At 40.8% G+C, this 18,241-nt stretch overlaps 1 protein-coding gene across 1 annotated transcript in view; it reads right to left on the bottom strand.

Moving 5' to 3' along the window:
* angpt1 (angiopoietin 1) overlaps positions 1 to 17,863 on the bottom strand; it is a 78,627-nt gene extending 60,764 nt beyond the window's left edge. Inside the window, exon 1 of the mRNA XM_020103736.2 lies at positions 17,752 to 17,863. The gene's annotated coding sequence lies outside the window, so the exon portion shown is untranslated. The remainder of the gene's footprint in view (positions 1 to 17,751) is intronic.
* Positions 17,864 to 18,241: the final 378 nt, after the last annotated feature.

The raw sequence follows: 18,241 nt of genomic DNA, 5'->3' as shown, positions 1-18,241 counted from the left end.
CACTTTTATTTTTATTTTGTCATTTTGGCCATAACCAACAGTGACAGCTCACCTTTCCCTGTGACTGCTATTTGGGTCCAACTTTAAACCTTGAACGCTCTTATTGACATATTTTATCGTTTCTGGTCAGTGTCACTTCTCGAGGGAAAATAAATGTGTCATATTATTGTGCACTTGCCCATAACTCCTCATTGAGTTTTATAGCATTTTACTCATTAGATCTAACGGCTTAGTTGTAAGTCTTGCAAAAGGACTTTCCTCTAATGGCAAATCATCTGTTAATGCCACAAAAAGTACACGCTGTGTAAGAAAATACAGGAAAAACTATTCCTATTATCACTTCATTAAATACACTATAGTTGAAGGAGTACCAGCATTATAGCTCTTTCATGCAGAATAAGTTTGGAGCAGTTTTTTACCCATACCTGTATTTCATAATTCCCTAAATATCAAGTTTAACTTTTCTCCCACTACTACTCGTCGTGTTTGTCTCTTAGATACTGTAAGAGTTGGGTAGATGCTTTTTTCTTAATCCTTTTCGTCAATTTTCATCAACATTAATAGATCAAATTCTTAATAAGTGATAATAAGATTCTACTCTACACATTGATTTCATTATATTATATTTTCTTCCACAGTGATTTATTTAGTGCCACCAACTATCGTCAATGTTCCAAACTCTGAATATTATTATATTCACATAGTTTCTATTCAGATAACAGTAGTTAACAAGTAATACACGAGAGGACTGAGAGGTCTCACGTTACCTTATCTTCTTAGCAAAGGTTTGTCAGGTCCATTTGTGATTATGTATGAATACACAATGAAATCAAAAGCCTATAAACAAGCAAAGTAACAAAAGGGGTTTGGTAAGGACTCCAGCACCAACTTTCCATGAGGTCATACTTGTTATTATTCAAGATTATAAAGATTAAAGATTAAGATGAGGAAATGTTGGGCACCAGTTGAGTCTCAGAAGTTCTGCCTGAGGGCAAAAATGTTGCAGGTTGGAAGAAGAGTGAAGTGTTAATGTGTGTATTATTTTTTGATATCTGCCACATCCCAGAAAAGAACACGGTCGTGCACTGCAGCAGGAGGCTACGTATGTGAGAGCCGTCATGCTGGGACTTCCAACGAAAAGATTTGCCCCAACTGTGATCACGAGGGAAAGAAAATAAATGTAAAATCTTATTTGCAAACCTGCCTGTGGTGCCTACTCTTTTTGCAGTTGGTTTCTGATAATAGCGTTATTGCGAATGTTATATAATGAGCAAATATTGTGATCTGGGCACTTTTTTTGACTGTAGGAAATTTAAGACAAATTCTCAGCAAATCCAATAGCTCAGAAATCGCTCAGGAGAAATAGATGTCTTGATGATATTACACAGAGAAGGTTCCTGCCAAAGACAAACTGTAATGAAAGCTGACTCACATTAAGAAATAGATCTGGGTCTTTGTTTAACGAGTCTGATCCACTTTAACCCAGCGCCTTGTTTCCAGCAGAGAATCAGTGACTAATGACAGCTAACGTAGTCGTCATGTCTCAGTCAATTTAACTTTGTGTCCACACCAAAAGCATCATTCACAAAGTGAGATTAGTAGAAATATTTTGTGGTGCTCCTGTATTTTATAAAGAAAGGCTGAAGAGTCCGAGACAAGTCCAAGGATTTCTGGATGTTTCCAGGCAAAACCTCAAGGAAAAAGGATTTAGCAGAAACTGAGCTAATGTAGCATGAAACACTCAACACAACACCAGAACTAATTTCAGTATCACACTGACAACTTTTAGGTAAAAGCTCCAGAAAACAATACAATAAAAGAAAAAAAGGATTTAGACGACTGCTCATCAGCAAAATATACCAGCATATAGCATATTTGTAGCCCAAGCACCCTTTGCACCCATACTACAAACAACAGACTAGTCTCAATGGACTACTACAGTGTAATTCATTATATACAAAAATATAGAAATACATTTTTTTCAATAAAATTAAACCAATTTATAAAGTTATGTTTAAGTAGTCAAAGCTTGAGTGTGTAAGATTTTTTCTTCTGTGGAAGCCGCCGTGTTTTTTACTGTAACCACAGGTTCTCTGTCATGTTTGGAAGGGGAGGGTGAGATGAGGAGTATTCAGCTGCAACATGAAACTTCACCTCTAGATGTCACTAAATTCTACACACTGGACCTTTAAGTAATGAACAGTAACGGCATCATTATGCATCAAACATCTTCCAGGAGGAAATTATTTTCAAAAAATCAAACCATATGAATATTATAATGTATGAAATATTGGAAGGTAGATTGGAATAAATGTACTTGATTGTTATGCAGGTTAATTTATAATCATACTCGTGTTTGACTGTTTATCTGAATGCAGCTGGAAATAAATCGTCTAGAAGTGCAGGCAGCTTCAAATTAATGAGGTCCCTCTTGTGAAATCACCACAGCCTCCCTGTCACCTTGGAGCTGCATAAATGACCAGATGCATTCCAGCTTCTGCCTCTGGAAACTCAGGACTGTGTTACAACACATAGCGCTGCCGCCAAGCTGTTTGGTTTTTGCTGTGGCGATAATATGCAGCCTACACGGCGCTGTGGGCAAACACTGTGATTATAGAGTGAGCTAATTTTATCTCACAACTCAAAAGCACAATAAATGTCTCAGATAAAGAACATTTCAGCTTGTGTTTCTGTTCTTATTCTTTCATGGCAGGAGGAGGTATTCAGATCATTTAAAGTACAATGACATATTGTTAATATATTTCATTACGGATGAAAGTACAAGAAGTGTCGTTACAATTCGTATGATTTGAAGCGTGAGCCTCTCTTTTGCACACATCTGCTCACTTTGCCCTCATGAGAAAGGTGCTCGGCCTGTTCCACGACAGAGCTCCAGCCCCGAGGCCTGGTGTCACTGAGGTGTCGGGAGATTTTACCCACACGCTATGAAAGGACCGCTCAATTAATTGGGTTTCATATCTGCTGCAAGGTGTCAGGACAGAGGGGCACGAGTGTCTTTACATTCCCTTACACCCTCTATTTTTACCGACCACTGACAGCTGCTCAGCGCAGCACATGGAACCTATTCCTGCAGGTCGGAAACAACTGCGTGGAAGACGCCCGTCCATTCTGATCCAATCACTGTAAGATTGATTCATTCTCAAACATTGATGTAGTCCCGGTTTTTACGTCTGATGTAAGAGGACATCCTCTCCAGTATCCTCATCAGTTTGAATTGCACCTGCGGGGATTAGAAAGTCATTTCTCAGCGGTTACAATAAAAATAAAGTAAATAAAAAACACACTACGAGCCATCATGTTTCATTACGAGAGGCTTCCTTTTTATTTCCCAAAATAATAAAACTTCAATGTCCAATCTCTCCTCATTTATCTAAGAAGTCACGTTGTGTTAACAAGCCAGCGTTTATCGCGTGTTGCTTTGGGAGATCCAGAGTGAGATGTCTCTGTTGATCTGTAATTATACAATCACTTTCACAGCTGCTTGGGATTATGGTCAATTTGTTGCACAAGCGTTGAGATGAGTCTCCTGCACCGTGCCACACTCCACCTATAATATGATGTATTTGATTTGGCATCAGGATGCACACAACTGTCTGCTTGACATCGCTAATTCGACGGGTTTCGCTGAACACGTGCCAATGAGCTCAGTCAGCGTCAGTGTGATCGATGAAAAGAGGTTTAGCACAAGATTTCCACTGTAATTACAGAGCGGTCTCTCCACTCTGCCAACGCGGTGTGTGTCTGCGCATGTTAGACTGTGAGTAAATGTGATTAATCTGAAAACCGACGCGTTCCCTCGAGTGGCCCTTAATAAATCTGACCTCAATTTAGCGGTTTATAGGAGGGAGCTGCTTCATTTCACTCCAGTGTTGTGTTTTGTTCCCTCTTCCCTTCACCACACATACCTGAGCTATGTCTGGCTTCGAGCTGCCAGAAAGTTTCCCAGCTTATTACTGCCACGTCTCTCCTGAGTGTCCCTTACATGGTTCGAGAGATGGCATCTGCGTTGAGAGGATATTTCTGCCCGGGTAGGTGAATGGACTCTTTGTGTTGTGACCGGCTCAAACCTGCGTTCTGCAGAGTGTCATGAAAAAAGTGCGACTCGTGTCCTTATCTGACAACGGCCAGAAATGAGTTCCAGACATTTCGAGGGAGAAGAGGGAAAGTGTGCTATCTTAGATCTTGTAGGGGATTTGTCAGCACTTTTCTTAATTCTGGCATCATGTTTTTAAATATTATTATTGTGACTCGCACTATTTGCTGCAAATTACAATTTCATTAGAGCTGGATGTCCTTAGAACAAGATGGCCTGCTGTGATAGAGGGATAAGTAATCTTTTCTGCAATTCAACGCTCTTGCAGGGCGTCTCTTCAACGGCCTCTTGAGAAGTCATAATATTCAACAGAATCATTCTTTTCAGCTGAAAAATTCTGCTTTGATCAAAACATAAATCTTTCTAATCCCTTGTTTCAGCATTGGCAGCCAATCTGAGCCGACAGCGATCTCACCCTTATTTGCCCCCTTGAAACTGGATTCAAGCCAATGCACGATGTACACATACGGTAGTTGGTACCGAAAAATACTTGGAATTCATCGCACAGGTAAATCTTGCAACTGCAGTGATCAACGAAGGCTTTCATTCTCTTCTGAGGACTCTTTTGAAATGTTGTCTGTTTTTGATCCTTGCCTTCAGCTCTGTTGGGATATTTGATGGCAAGATTGTCCAAGAATGAATAAACAAATTCTCTGTTGTGTTCAGGTGGAAGATGATAGACTTTGTCCTAATGCCTTGAATCTGGCATGAGCAAAACTCACACTTTTAATTTTCACGTCTTGCACCTGTGGAGGACTTTGTCTGTTAGCATGTTTGAATTGTGCGGTCGCCTGTGCAGTAGTGAACGTAAGCTCATTGAACCCTGAGCCGGCCGTCACAGACAGATTAGAATTTATTTTGGCGAGTCTTGACATTGACTTTATGTTTCGTGTAGTTTACCTCTTGTTCTGTCAGAACAGACAGAATAGCTGTTAAACGTATTGTTTCTACTCCTGCGTTCTTGAATTAAGCCAAATATAAAACAGCAAAACAATTTCTTAGACACAGCAAAACAGATACAAACACATATTGTTAAAAAGTGCATCTGTGTGTTGGCTGCACACCAACACACAGACTCACACACCACAGACTTCACTTAAACTTCACTCCGAGCCCAGTGACAGGAGCGCTACAGGCAGATAGAGGGATCTGTTGTGCGTTTTACAGGAGTTCCACCACCACTTGACATGGTTTGGCCTCCGGCTACATAACAGCACTTGCAGAACAAACCGGCAAGAGTCAGGAACGAACATCTCTTTCGTCTACTCTATATCGTCCTCTCGGGAAGAAATGAGAATATTGCCGTCCATGATTTGAGCTTCAATTCAACAGCTCACGATCAGCCGGTAGTGTTGTTTGTCAGTGACAATTTCTCCAAGTGCTGATTGGAGAGTTGTTTGTCCCCTTACAGAGCTGAGGAGGCTAAAACCAGACACACACTCATAGAGTCGCTCTGTGAGTGTGAACCAATGGAAACTCTGGCATCCTGCAGATTTTTAACACTCATGTCAAACTCACAGTGACCATTGTGTTGTGTGTCTGAGTGCATTTGCGAGGGAGAGGTGAAACCCAGGGTTTCACGCTCATTCAATCACCGAGTCCGTATCTGTCACCACCGATGGAAACATAACAGCTATAAAACACAGCATCCAAAAATACCAGTGAAACTCACCAACCTGACCTCCAGAGATCGAGTGTACAAGTTAAACATACATGGCTGATGAATCCATTAGAAGGAAATGGAAAATACTCCCATGTGGTTTTTCTAGTAAAGGAACTGAAACTGCAGATATTTACTTATTGATAAAAGTTGAATAGTGAAAAAGGAATATTTATGTCCATGATATTGATCAAACTGTTAATTTGCTTTTCTTTGAGGCAGCCAGGTAGCTTAGCTTAGCATTAGGACTGGAAACAGGGGGGAACCATAGAATGATCATAGCGACATTACGTCTCCACTTCCTCCTGTTTCGCAAAAATTAAGCCTAAATCCATAGCAGACATTGTGGAGGACACCACCAGCTATAGTAGGTCATAGTGAAGCAGATCCTGTTCCCTCCCTCCACAGATTACTGATTAATGAATGAGAGAGACAGAGAAAAGAGGATTTTCTGTTTCAAGTGATGTAATGGTTGCAGGGCCAAGTTATCTTACGTTATCTCCACGGCTGTGTGTGTGTGCGCGCTCCTTAGAGTAGCAATGGATGTAGGCACCACACAGCGCGAACGTCAGAGGTAACTGAAGCCTGCTGTGCCCACAACCTCCAATCCATCAGATTGCAGGCACGCGACTGAGAGGAGGTCACAGGGGCGTCTGTGCGTGCGTGCGTGTGGCGTGTGTGTGTTGTGTGTGTGTGTGTGGTGTGTGTGTGAGTGTGTCAGATGGAGAAGCTTAGGAAACGGACCAGACAACTGATAGCAGTACACAGGGCCATAGAGTGGACAGAGATTAAGTTGAAAGATCCTCCAGCACAGAGACAAACTCCTTAAATATCATCTGTGCAGTGAGTCAGTGGGACAGAGACACATGAGTTTAATTAAACTGTTCATAGTGAAATCCTGACAAAAGGTAGCTTTTTACTGCAGTGGTGAAAAGCTCTAACAATTAAAATTTACTTCAACATTTGGGGAAATAAACACGTTTGCTGTTTAAACATGATTCGATCGGCCGATGCCACCGACCTACACAGGGACAGAAGGAGCACGGCTGAATGCAGCAGAATGAACTTGGGGAAGGATCTCAGTTATTGCAAGGTCTGGGTTACGATCCTCATTCTTCAGCTACACAAGCCTGTAAAAGCGTACGTTTGGGAATTACATATCTATCATAAAAAAAGTTCATCACAGGTCTGAGTTGTAAATTGTTGCAGCAGGAACAGTGTCGGCAGGAGAAGTGTCAGTATAAACGCGACACTCAGAGGCGAGGCAGAGATTTATTGATTTGTCTGAGATGAGGAAGTAGGAGATGGGCTGACGCAGTGGGAACATTTAGCATTTGTTGGGGACATTCTTCATTCAGGTAATGAGCAGAAGTTTGACACTGTGGCTGCGGCACAATTCGAGGAGCCACGAGGAAGCCTACGTGGGCCGCGTAGATCAAACCAAGATGAGAGTCTGGTCAGAAGAGGATTTCCATGATTTATGCCGCCATGTTGTCGTGCCTGTACTGCCTGTACTTACAGAAAGTTTTTATGTCCCTTGGGTTTTCAGCATGTGAATCATTAGCTGTTGAGTTGAAGCCTGATGCTTACATTAAAAAGTGCAAGCATCTTAAAGATCGAGCTCCTGAATTGAGACACAGCTTGTATCAATATAATTTTGCCTTTTACTGGATTGTATGTAGAAGGTAAAAACATATAGATGCTCTAAAAAAAAACTCTACGAAAGAGTCTGAAACCCTGAATGAAGTTGTGCTTATAGTTTTTAAAATAATATAAAATAAAGAAAAAAATATATGATATTTAAATAATCTAAAGTATAATGAAATCATTGTTTAATCTGTGTTTTTCCATTTTATCTACATCATTGTGATAAATTGCTGTGATATCAAAAAAGCATAAAAGGCGTGAACGTCAGAGGAAACTGAAACCTGCTGTGAAACACTTCATCAGAATTATCATAAAGCAGTTCAGGCACAGTGAAGCATGAGTGCCACCTGTTGGACAGAACGTAGTATGAGAAAATAAAAGCCTGGAATCACCGTGAAATATTTCTCTGCACACGACACGAGTCTAGTTTGCTTTTTCTACAAACACACCCCAGCATCCCTCCATGAATCCTGTCGAAGTGACATAAGTAAATGGACGACATAATCCATTTTTCAGCTCGGTTAAGTTCAGTAAGGGAAAGTATAACGGTTGAGTTGGCTGTGAACTATGTCATAGCTTAGGTAGTTAAGTCCCAGACACAGTGTGTCGAAGACGGCTCATCACTCAGCAGCCTATAGGAGGCTGTAATGTTGGACTGCATTGTGTAATATTGTTTGCTGTTGTTACGGGAAATTTGCTCATGGCTGAGGGATTCATTTTTCAATTCTGGTGCCCAGATGCATCCATATACTGTATTACATAAAATATACCTCTGAGTGTGTGTGTGAACTTTTATATGTTGAGTTTAACGTCATATTCAGCCACTCCGCAGGGGCAGGAAATATCTAGACACAGTTCATCTCCTCGTGTTGTTTATTGGAGGAAGTGGCTGCATTATTGAGGGATTTACTGCTGCTTCGTGAAAATCCTGTCCACTTACACTGCAACATATAAGTACAGTTTGTTTGGGCTCTTTACGACAGCTCACTGGATTTGAAATGAAAAATATGACTTTGAGTTTACTTAAACACTCAAATTTCAGGGGGTTTACTTCCACATCTGCTAAAATTATAGCCATTCTTATACATATTTCAAATCCCACATGGTTTACCCAACTAATACCGACAATAAACACTCATCACCAGTTATTAATTGTGGTATCACTTATTTTTTCTATGTTAAATTGTTAGTTGCTGTTGAGAAGGAGTCCATTAAAGCTGCAGGCCCAAAAAACAAAGATAGAAACACAACAACCTTGCTATAAAACAACCTTGATAATTATCTTGGTTATAATAGTTTTTTTAATTCATCACGCAAGACTCTTCTGACATCAAATTTCAATTGAGCTATTGTTAATGTACACATTTTGATTTGGCTGCTTTTCACTTTCATTGCATAGACTTTGACTCTAGTTTTTTTTTTTTTACAAGGTTAGACTGTAAATGCAGCCTGTACCAAAAAACTATCACTGTTCATCATCTCTCAAGTACAACACAAAGGCCAAATTCAATAGTTTCATAAAATCACCAAATAACCTTTCCAGAACTGCCTAATGTTCCCACACAAACTATTGAAATCATATTTTTTTAATGGTTTCATGTGTTTGTTCTATGTTTCAAGGTTTTTAGATTCGTTGAGTTTTGAACTGAGGGACAAAATTAATCCAAGGTCAACACTACAAAGCTTTTGAAAGAGACGAAAGATCCTCACAGTCAAGTCCGATGACAAATTATTTTGTGTTAGCAGTACATTTACAAATGCACTCCGTGTGTGTGTGTGTGTGTGTGTGTGTGTGTGTGTGTGTGAATTAAGAGAGAGGATTTAATTAATACCCTGTAAACCACTAGATGGCACTAGAGTATTCTACATAAAACATGCCATACATCTCGGTCCATAAACACATACTCTTTATAATACCACATACACGCACAACGCCATAAGACAGTGAGCTTAAAAGTCTGCTGTTAAATCCAAAGTACCGTATGGTGTTGTTTTTGTAGTTTGCATTCAGTTTTTTGGAAAAATGATAAAATGCAGAATAATAACAGAAAAGCATCTGCATTTAAAAAGCTTTTCTCGTGTGTTTGATGTTCCCGAGGATGGAAGGTGAGTGGGTGAAAAGACTGTGGCATGTAGGAGCGCTGCCTTTTATTTACCTGTTTTTGTGTCTCGCTGGGTGAGAACACTCAGCCTCCAGTGATGTGACTGTGAATATACTGAGCTGTTTTACCATTTTAGAGGAGAAGGAAGACTAACAGTCTAATGTTACACGCTGGCTGTGTGGAGGCCTCCTCTGTTTTGAGTTTTATAAATGCCAAAATGAAACTTGATATCTGAATAGGTGCTTCAGCATATACACTCACCCTATGGGCCTAATATTTCACTATGAGATATAAAGCATTCACGGCCAGCTCAGGAAGGGGACAGTAGGGAATTTGATATATGGCTTTTGGAGTTTTTCCTGGAGGTTGGAGAAATTTTAAAGCCACTATTTAAAAAATACACCATTTCATTTCATAGCGAAAAGAAAAAGGGCAACGAGAGCAGGAGCTAAAAAAAAAAGCAGCTGAAAGATGAAAAGGGTGTTAAAAGGTTTTCACCTTTTGTTTTGAGGCTAGCAAACCTGCTAGTAAACACTAACTAGTACAAATTACAAGTCAGAAGCCAGGAAGGCAGGAATTGCTTGATTATCGTTTATTTCACCTAAGGCTAGCAGTGGCTATCTCCAAAGCTAGCTTTTATCCGTTACAGAGCTGTTGCTTCAGCAGTGGTATGTTTCCCTGTAGCAGAAAGAATTACAAAAAAATCTGAAATTTGAGTCTGATGTTTAAAAGTCCGATTATGGTTTCCACTCTTGTGACGACGTGTCTGCTTGGTTCACTGAGATGGAGAAGGACTGAAGGGACTTGCGTATAAACATTTGTTACGCACATTACCCACTTCCCCACCCTCCTGCTCTACCCCAAAATTTTAGTTTTGACGTCGGATCCTGTGATGTTCTGCCAGTGGCATCGAGCACTGCTCAAATATTTGAGTCCATTTGCAGCCAAGTGGATTTAGCTCGGAGAACGGCATTCCCCGAGCTTTAAACGCATGCCAATGCCAGGTACGAACTTCCAGGCAGTAAGCACTAAGCGCCTCTTGTGCCTCGCTCCATCTTGCGTCAAAACAGACTGTGCTGAGGTGCAGACGGCCACATGAGAGACTGAGGTTTCCCCACCATCACAGACACAAGCTGGCACAGGGCCTCTGCTATCCCAAGTTCTCAACCGGCAGAGATCAAAGTCTGCTGATTCACAGATTCGGTGCCTGGATGAGAAGGTGAGTTTCTTCAAGGTTACTGAACAGTTTTGACTCCATTTTCTAAATAGTGACCCAAAACAGTTGGTCGAGTTTATTCTAGTCTTAAAATTGTACCATCTTACGCAAATAATGTCAAAAGCGCAACATGGCGGCAACCGTATCTGGGACATTTTAGTTCGATTTTTAGAGTCGGAGATGCTTTGTCCAACCTCATACAGAATATAGTCTATGCTCCCCCCCTGGAGCCTGGCTGCAATATAAGTCATAACCCCTGCCTGCTCCATGTTAGCGGACAGGATGTGGACCAAACTAAAATGTCACAGTACACATTAAACAAATTTTAGGTAGTGCTAATCACTTAGGCCACAATCACTTCTGTGCATACTCTGGCTTCAAACAACATCAAAAGCACAAGATGGCAGAGCCCATACCCGGGATATTTTAGCTTCATCTTTTGTATAATGGGAAGTGGAGACGCGACGTCCATCTTCATATGCAGTCTATGACCCTGACTAGCAGGACTTTCTGCGAAGATAACACTATGATATGTTTCTTCACCTCACATTCTATTTTGGGTAAATGAGGTTCAGCACATCACTGCAATACAGCAACTGTAATGCATTTCAATCTCAGTGCAATTCACTCATTTTTAAAAAGACAGCAGAACCAAATGTGAGTTGACTTTAACAGACATTACTCGAAGTTCAATTCAGAGCAGAGCTGAGTGCGGTTCCCTCAATTAAAATAATTTGATGAGTTCAAACCAGTTCAACAGACTGAAGAGACTGTTTGATATCAGCAGGGAGGTTTGCAGTCTCTGTTCGTATGTGACGCTACAATAAGTCAACAGTTTGTCTGAGACAACTGCTTTTATTTCCATGTTGTCGACTTGTCAGTTTGTGTCTTTGTCATAAGATTGTTGCTGAGTCTTGTGCGGTCCCTAAAGTGTCTGCCTCTTACACAGTACAACAAAGGTTGCGGCTTCATTATAATGTTATGATGCCTGCTGAGGTGACAGGGCCCCGTACTGCTTATAACACAAGATAAGAGACAAATCAGTGTTCAATGAATGAATGTTTGAAATACAAAGAGGAACGTTCGACTCCCACTTGGCTTTTAGATGGCAGTGGAATGAGAAGTGAACACATTTGACAGAGTGACAGTGTGGATCTGAAAACCAGAAAAGAAACGACACAGCGCAGTAACTATAAATCGTAACCACGCAGGCACAATCTGCCGAACAATAACAAGCCAGGGAGGCTAAGCGATCACAGTGGAGAGAATGAAATTCCTCAAATACCAATGAAAGGGTTTGATTTTCTCAGAAAATGAAATCCATCTTGCTCACAGTGTAGGTTAAATAGGAGATGTTTGTAGTCCAAGGAAATTCCCATGGTAGACCAAAACCCTGTTGTTTCCATGAGAAAGAGGAAACTATGCCTACGCATCTACAGCCGAGCGCTACAGCCCACAGGCCCATGTGAGCTGGAGGTCATCCAACTGAGACAAGTTCTAACACTGAGAGATCGGCACTCATATGAAAGCATGAACTATCCCTTCTTCTCTCTTCTCTTTGGTTCCAGTCATCTCGGAAGGTCACTCACTCACTCACTCGTTTTCTTACCAGTAAAGATACACATGGACATTGGGGCTTTGGACAAAGTCCTCCTTTTCAACATTTTACCTTTTCTATTTTATTTCTGTGCGTCATTTATTTTTCCAGTGATGGCTGCTTAGCCTGTCATGTTTGATTTAAATGAAAGGTGTTGAAGTTTAGCTGTGGGGTGAGTTGAAGGTTCCACTTGTCCATCTCCGAATCAATTGCAACCTCAAGATGAACTCCCACTTGGTCCTTATTCATTTTCCTATGTTTTATGTAAAAACCTCTGTCCTAATTCTCCTTTCCTCTTGTCTCGTTCCATTACTTCTCCTCTCCTCCCTCATTTCCCATTTTTCGCTGACATAACTCTTTAGTCGGTCACATTTTATTTCCTAAAAGTAATGTTTTGCCAGCGCAAACAAAGATGATGTCAATTTGGCAGCACGGCCGTCTCTTACTAAAACTAGCCGTGTTGGGTTTGATGAGCTTCCACAAGCCTTGACGTCCTCTCAAATCATTTCCATATAAATGAGCAGGAGATGAAGAGCATGGTTTAAATTCCAGTCCTCTGCGTATCACTACATCTACAGAGGGTCTATTTTGCTTTTTGTCACTTATATCACATTTTCAACCACTGACAGACCTTTACTTTTTCCTCTCTGTCATAGACCATTGATAACATTTTTATACGGCTGATTTTATGTCGCCTATATTGTTACTTGGAACATTTCATTTTATTAATTCTATAATAATACAATTTTCCTTCCGAAATGACTCTACAGCAAAATGTTCTTTGAACTGATAACTGGACTTTCTCCAGCTATGTCTAAGATGACTTTAAAGAATTCTTGATCTTTATTTACACACATTTAAAAGGTGTTTTCCCTGTGGTCTCTTGCCTGGAGCAGCAGAACTCTCCAATCATGTGTCGGTGACGCTATTTGCAGGAGCAAGGTCCCACCAATGCACATGCTTAACTAATCATGAGTCGGTTACAGCTGTCAATATACACATTTCACCGCGTTTTTTAAAATCAAATAATTAAAACCAAACATACTGGTGAAATGTGAAAACTTAGAAATACGTACATGTGCATTCGAACTACCTAAAATAATCATTCTTGAGAAAAGTTCATTTCATATGTATTTTAAATGTTTTAGTTATCCCATCCACTGTTACGGAGGAGGCAGGGTTTATGTCGAGTACTACAGGCATCCACCTGAGGGTGCAGATGCTAGCATTAGCTAAATAGCAGTAGTAAAAACTTAGATGTAGTACCTTTAATGTACAAATACAAACAGAACTTGTAGTTTAACACAGAGCTAGCTATTAGAAGAAGAGATTCAGTTGCTCTCGTGTTAAATTTGCTAAAGATTCTGTCTTCAGTCCATCAAGCAACACACCAGGGTTATGACATTTGTAAAAAGCACTTCCAATAACAAGCTTGCTGCTGAAGGGTGCACTTCAGGCCATATCTGACGGACTGTTTAAGGAAATTTCCCTCAAGGCATATAACAGTGGATCTACTGCCTCCACAGCACTTGATGTGTCAGCCACAGCGCCTGAGAGACTCAGTGCTGGGATTAATTTCACCCTTTTAAAGTTTGACTGACATTAACAAAGTTTCGTTAATTGTTCCTCATTGCAATTAAATGTCTTATAAAACCTCACAACTCACCACTCAAACCATTAGTTAGATTCCTCACCGTTCTATAACACAGCCCACGCACATGCACATCACACACACACACACACACACACACACAAAATGCTTCGGCTAGTTCCATGTCAGTTAATGTGTAATTAGAAGGACCTTAATTTGCATTTTTAATTAAGCAGTGCATAATGGGGATACAAGGCCCAGATATTAGTGTGGTATTAACGGTATGAAGGCAATCGGAGCGATGACTGGTAATTACAGATGCACAGTCTGATTGCTTTCTGCTGTCTAATGAATTGACTGCCAGAATAAATGGCCCTGATGTAATGGACGTGGTCCCTGTGAACCCAGCGGACCGTCACCTTTAATGGCAAAAAGTTAAGGTTCACTCTCCTCTGATAGATAAATCACTTCAAATATAAAACTGAAATAAAGCTTGTATTATATCACTGTTTATTATTTGGGGATTAACGTTCTATAAAAATGAATGCGGAAGTCTCTCCTCGGATAAGCAAATTGATTTTACAGACTAACAAAACATGAACTCTAACCCAGACATTTTCCTGACATGTTTCAAGTTTGCTTTTTTAAATTTGAAGAACACAGCGGGAGATTTTCCGGGTCAGAGGCGTTCACAACTACAGCAAAACGTCTGGAATATATGGGCTCACTCACTCATTTTCCAGACATTTTACAAAGGGGGCTGGCGGGAAAAGTTCTGGAAACATCTTGAGAAACTGACTCCAGCGTGAGCGTTCTCACACACAGCCCCTCTGCAACATGTGCAGACTTCAATGAACGTTTGAAAGCCGCTCATGTCGTCTCACCACGCCTAAAGGCAAAAATACTTAAAGCTGTGCTGAAGGACCACACACGAAAGTGCACGGAAAGCTTTCTCCTGGCTTCACCCCACTGACTCCTCGTTCTCCATCCAAGAAAATGGTATTGCTTTTAAGTCTCAACACAATGAACTGTACAAATATATATCATGAAATACTTTGAAGTCAGAATCAAGGCTCATTAATGCCGAGATACATGAGATCTGAGTGGAGCCTTTTCCTTCCATCTCAAGATTTTCACAACCTCCTGCACCAACATGTTTGTTTACAGAAGCTCCGCACTGCCCTCTAGTGGCATGGAAGTATGTGGACGCTGACAGTTACGTCGCTTGAAATGCGTAAAAAATATTGTGTCATTGTTGATGGCTGACGTGTGTGAGAATAAAGTACAGACAGATTGAGGCAGAATATGTGCTTGGCATGAATTGTACAGTTGCTAACAAGCTATGACTCAGTTATCAAGTGCGTACAGGACATTATTATATTTAATGACACCAGTTATTGGACTGGTATGACAATTTAATACTATATTATATTGTATATTATTCTGAATGCCAGATGTGCATATTGTGGAAATGTTGATCCAAATTCCCCAACAAAACATAAACACTGTTTATTCATCCAAACACACGATTTAGCATTTCCACACCAATTTACATATCTAGTTGTTTTTTTTTACCATATGATCTTGTGGGGGCTAATAACAGAGTGCGTGGTTTTTGTTTTTTAAAGTACAAACTACAGTAAATACTCCTATGTTTTCCTTTCCCATTTCATCTAAAAAAAAAGTCATTCTCGCAGTTTCCTGTGTCCTCGCTTCACAAACACAAGACTTCACATTTCCCACACTCAGCTGGAAAAAAAACCTCAACTGCCAAACTGAAATTTCGCATAACCACTTGGGGCTGAAGTTCCCAAAATGCAGCTCAGCTGGAACGAGTTTTTGTGGGTGGGGATGACACTGAAAGCAGAATAAAGACTGTGTTTCTGGCACATCTGCAGGTCACCTCTCTGTGAAATGGGGACAGGTTTTTCCACACTAAAAGCTCCACCATTTTTCTCCACTTCCAATACATAGCGATTTTTTTTCATGGTGATTCAAGAGATGATGCAAAACAGCGGGGCGACCTTCCAAGGACATGTTTTTGGTGCACATTCATTCGTCGTGGCGAGGTCGGGTTGATCTGACACAGGAACATGTGGTGCGTGAATGTCATGAGAGGCCCATTCAACACTCAGCATTTATGTGTAAACAAGCCCACAGATTCTCCCATGCAGCATATGGGGAGCAGCAAGGTAACATCGCTATCAAAAGAAAACCGTGAGTAGGTCTAAAATAGGAGCATTCAGCAGTTGATACCACTCCTTGCCTTGGTCCTTTTCATCCGCCTTTCTTTCTTCTTTACAAACAAGTATGAGCTGCACTCATGCACCTGAGTACGCATATACACACACACAGCCGCAGCAGAACTTACAACAAGCGTGTCCTTTCTGCTCCTGTTAAAAATGCATGAGTGCTGGCATCCCATTTGGATAGCAGAAAGAGAGTGGCAAGGCAGCGGAGGGTGGGAAGGAGCAAAGTGAAAAAAACGTCGGTCCCAGATGTCTTCCTAAATGACACTGAGAGTGATGAAATGAAAAAGCATCGAAATGAAGGCCTCAGTGGATTATTTAAAAGAGGAGAAAAGAAAAACAGATGCAATTATTATTAACAGGAGCGACAGGTGGAGAACGCCCTGGTCGCCATGGTGAATATGCATCGTTAGGGGATTGCTAAAGAGAGGCAGCCAATCAGGATGAAAACCTGAGTTCTGGGACAGAGACGGATCAAGGAATTAGAAATTAAAGCTGGTTTAGATTTCACGCTGAGCCGCTGATCAGCAGTGATTCGCACAAATATGAACCTGAAAGGAAATCTGTGTTTAAAGTTTGGTGATGTGATTAAAGATTTCACAGACTTTGGTTGACTCGTTTTTTTCCTGCAGAACACAGTGGTGTCATTTCATCTCCTCTGTGCCGAGGGAATCATCTCAGCATTTCAGAGGCAATAAACGTTAAAAAACTAAAAAACTACTCTTCTCATTAAACGACAAATTGATCAAATAGTTTTCATGCCAGACAAGATTCAGTATCTAGTATCACCCGTGTAGCCAAAGTCTAATAAAGCTTGTGTCTCTGTTCCTTGGACTTTCAATGTTTCCAAGAAAGTCCATATTGGCATGAATATCAATATCATAATAAATTATACAATATTTTCGATTTATCTGACAAGGAGCTGCGTCGGCTCATCACATACATACACAGGTAGAATCATTTGTAATGGGAATGCCGTATTTCTAATGTTTACCTCACAAGACTTAGATAAAGACACAATGGTTGTACAGCGTTTGTGAAATCATGTCCCTCACCTCCCAATATGTTTTTATCTGTTGATAATACCAGTAATTAAGTTTTTTCTCCTTCAGTAAACTGCGGTTTTATTTATTTTAGAAAATGAGGGTCTAGGGTCTAAAAACCATTCATCTTGAATTTAAGGCCTTATAAAGTCCTAATTATGTTAAAATATTAAAAACATTTAGGTCTTAATTATTTTCCAATTAGCTGCAGAGACCCTGATGGACGTGGGGCTGAGTCCCATAAACAGAGATATTAATGAACTGATGCAACGTTGGTGAAATGATGCATTTTAAAGGAACTAAATGCAAAACAAAGTCATCTATCTACAGCGTTCACCACATTATAACTCTTTTGTTATGTTTGTGCAGCTACATGAAAACCTGGGCTTCTAATGCACACTTCCTTTGAATGGGTGTATACCTGGAAAGTCATGACTGACACTGCAGTTTTTCTCCTGAGTTAAACACATTGACTTCCTCACTGACTGTCTGTCTGAGGGCCTGAGCAGTAGCTCTGTTTGAAAGCTCTTACTGTTCAGACGTATTGGCTGGTGCCCGTGTTTCCTGACGTGCGGTCGGCCGGCTGGCTCGGCGATGGACCCCGCAGCTTGAAAAAGACATGACTCGGCCTACACCTCAGTTTGCACAGCCTCCGAGCGCGTTTTCTTTCTTCTGGGTTGCCAAGGTAACCTGCAGCGCTGGAAGAAAAACATCCCACTTACTGTCTACACAACCGAGAGAGAAGAAAGAGAAAGCTGACAGCGAGAGGGAAAGCAGACGAGTCTAAGTATGTCATAATTTAGGCACAAGTGTGTTTATCCCAGTGGTATGTGATGCTGTTTATTCCCATTCTAGCACTGCAATGGTTTGTATTGTCCCTCTTCCAGTTCTGCAAAACATTCCCATGAACTGACTGAGTTTATAATATCGACTGTGCACCTGTGCCGCAGCGTTTCAATGTGCTCTTTCTTAACACGAAGCCACACATGCTGACAGACGTCAACGTGATGTAATGCAGAACT

Source organism: Paralichthys olivaceus, chromosome 20 (assembly GCF_024713975.1).
Source record: "Paralichthys olivaceus isolate ysfri-2021 chromosome 20, ASM2471397v2, whole genome shotgun sequence".
Taxonomy (NCBI): Eukaryota; Metazoa; Chordata; class Actinopteri; order Pleuronectiformes; family Paralichthyidae; genus Paralichthys; species Paralichthys olivaceus.
This window is presented reverse-complemented; position numbering and strand designations above follow the sequence as displayed.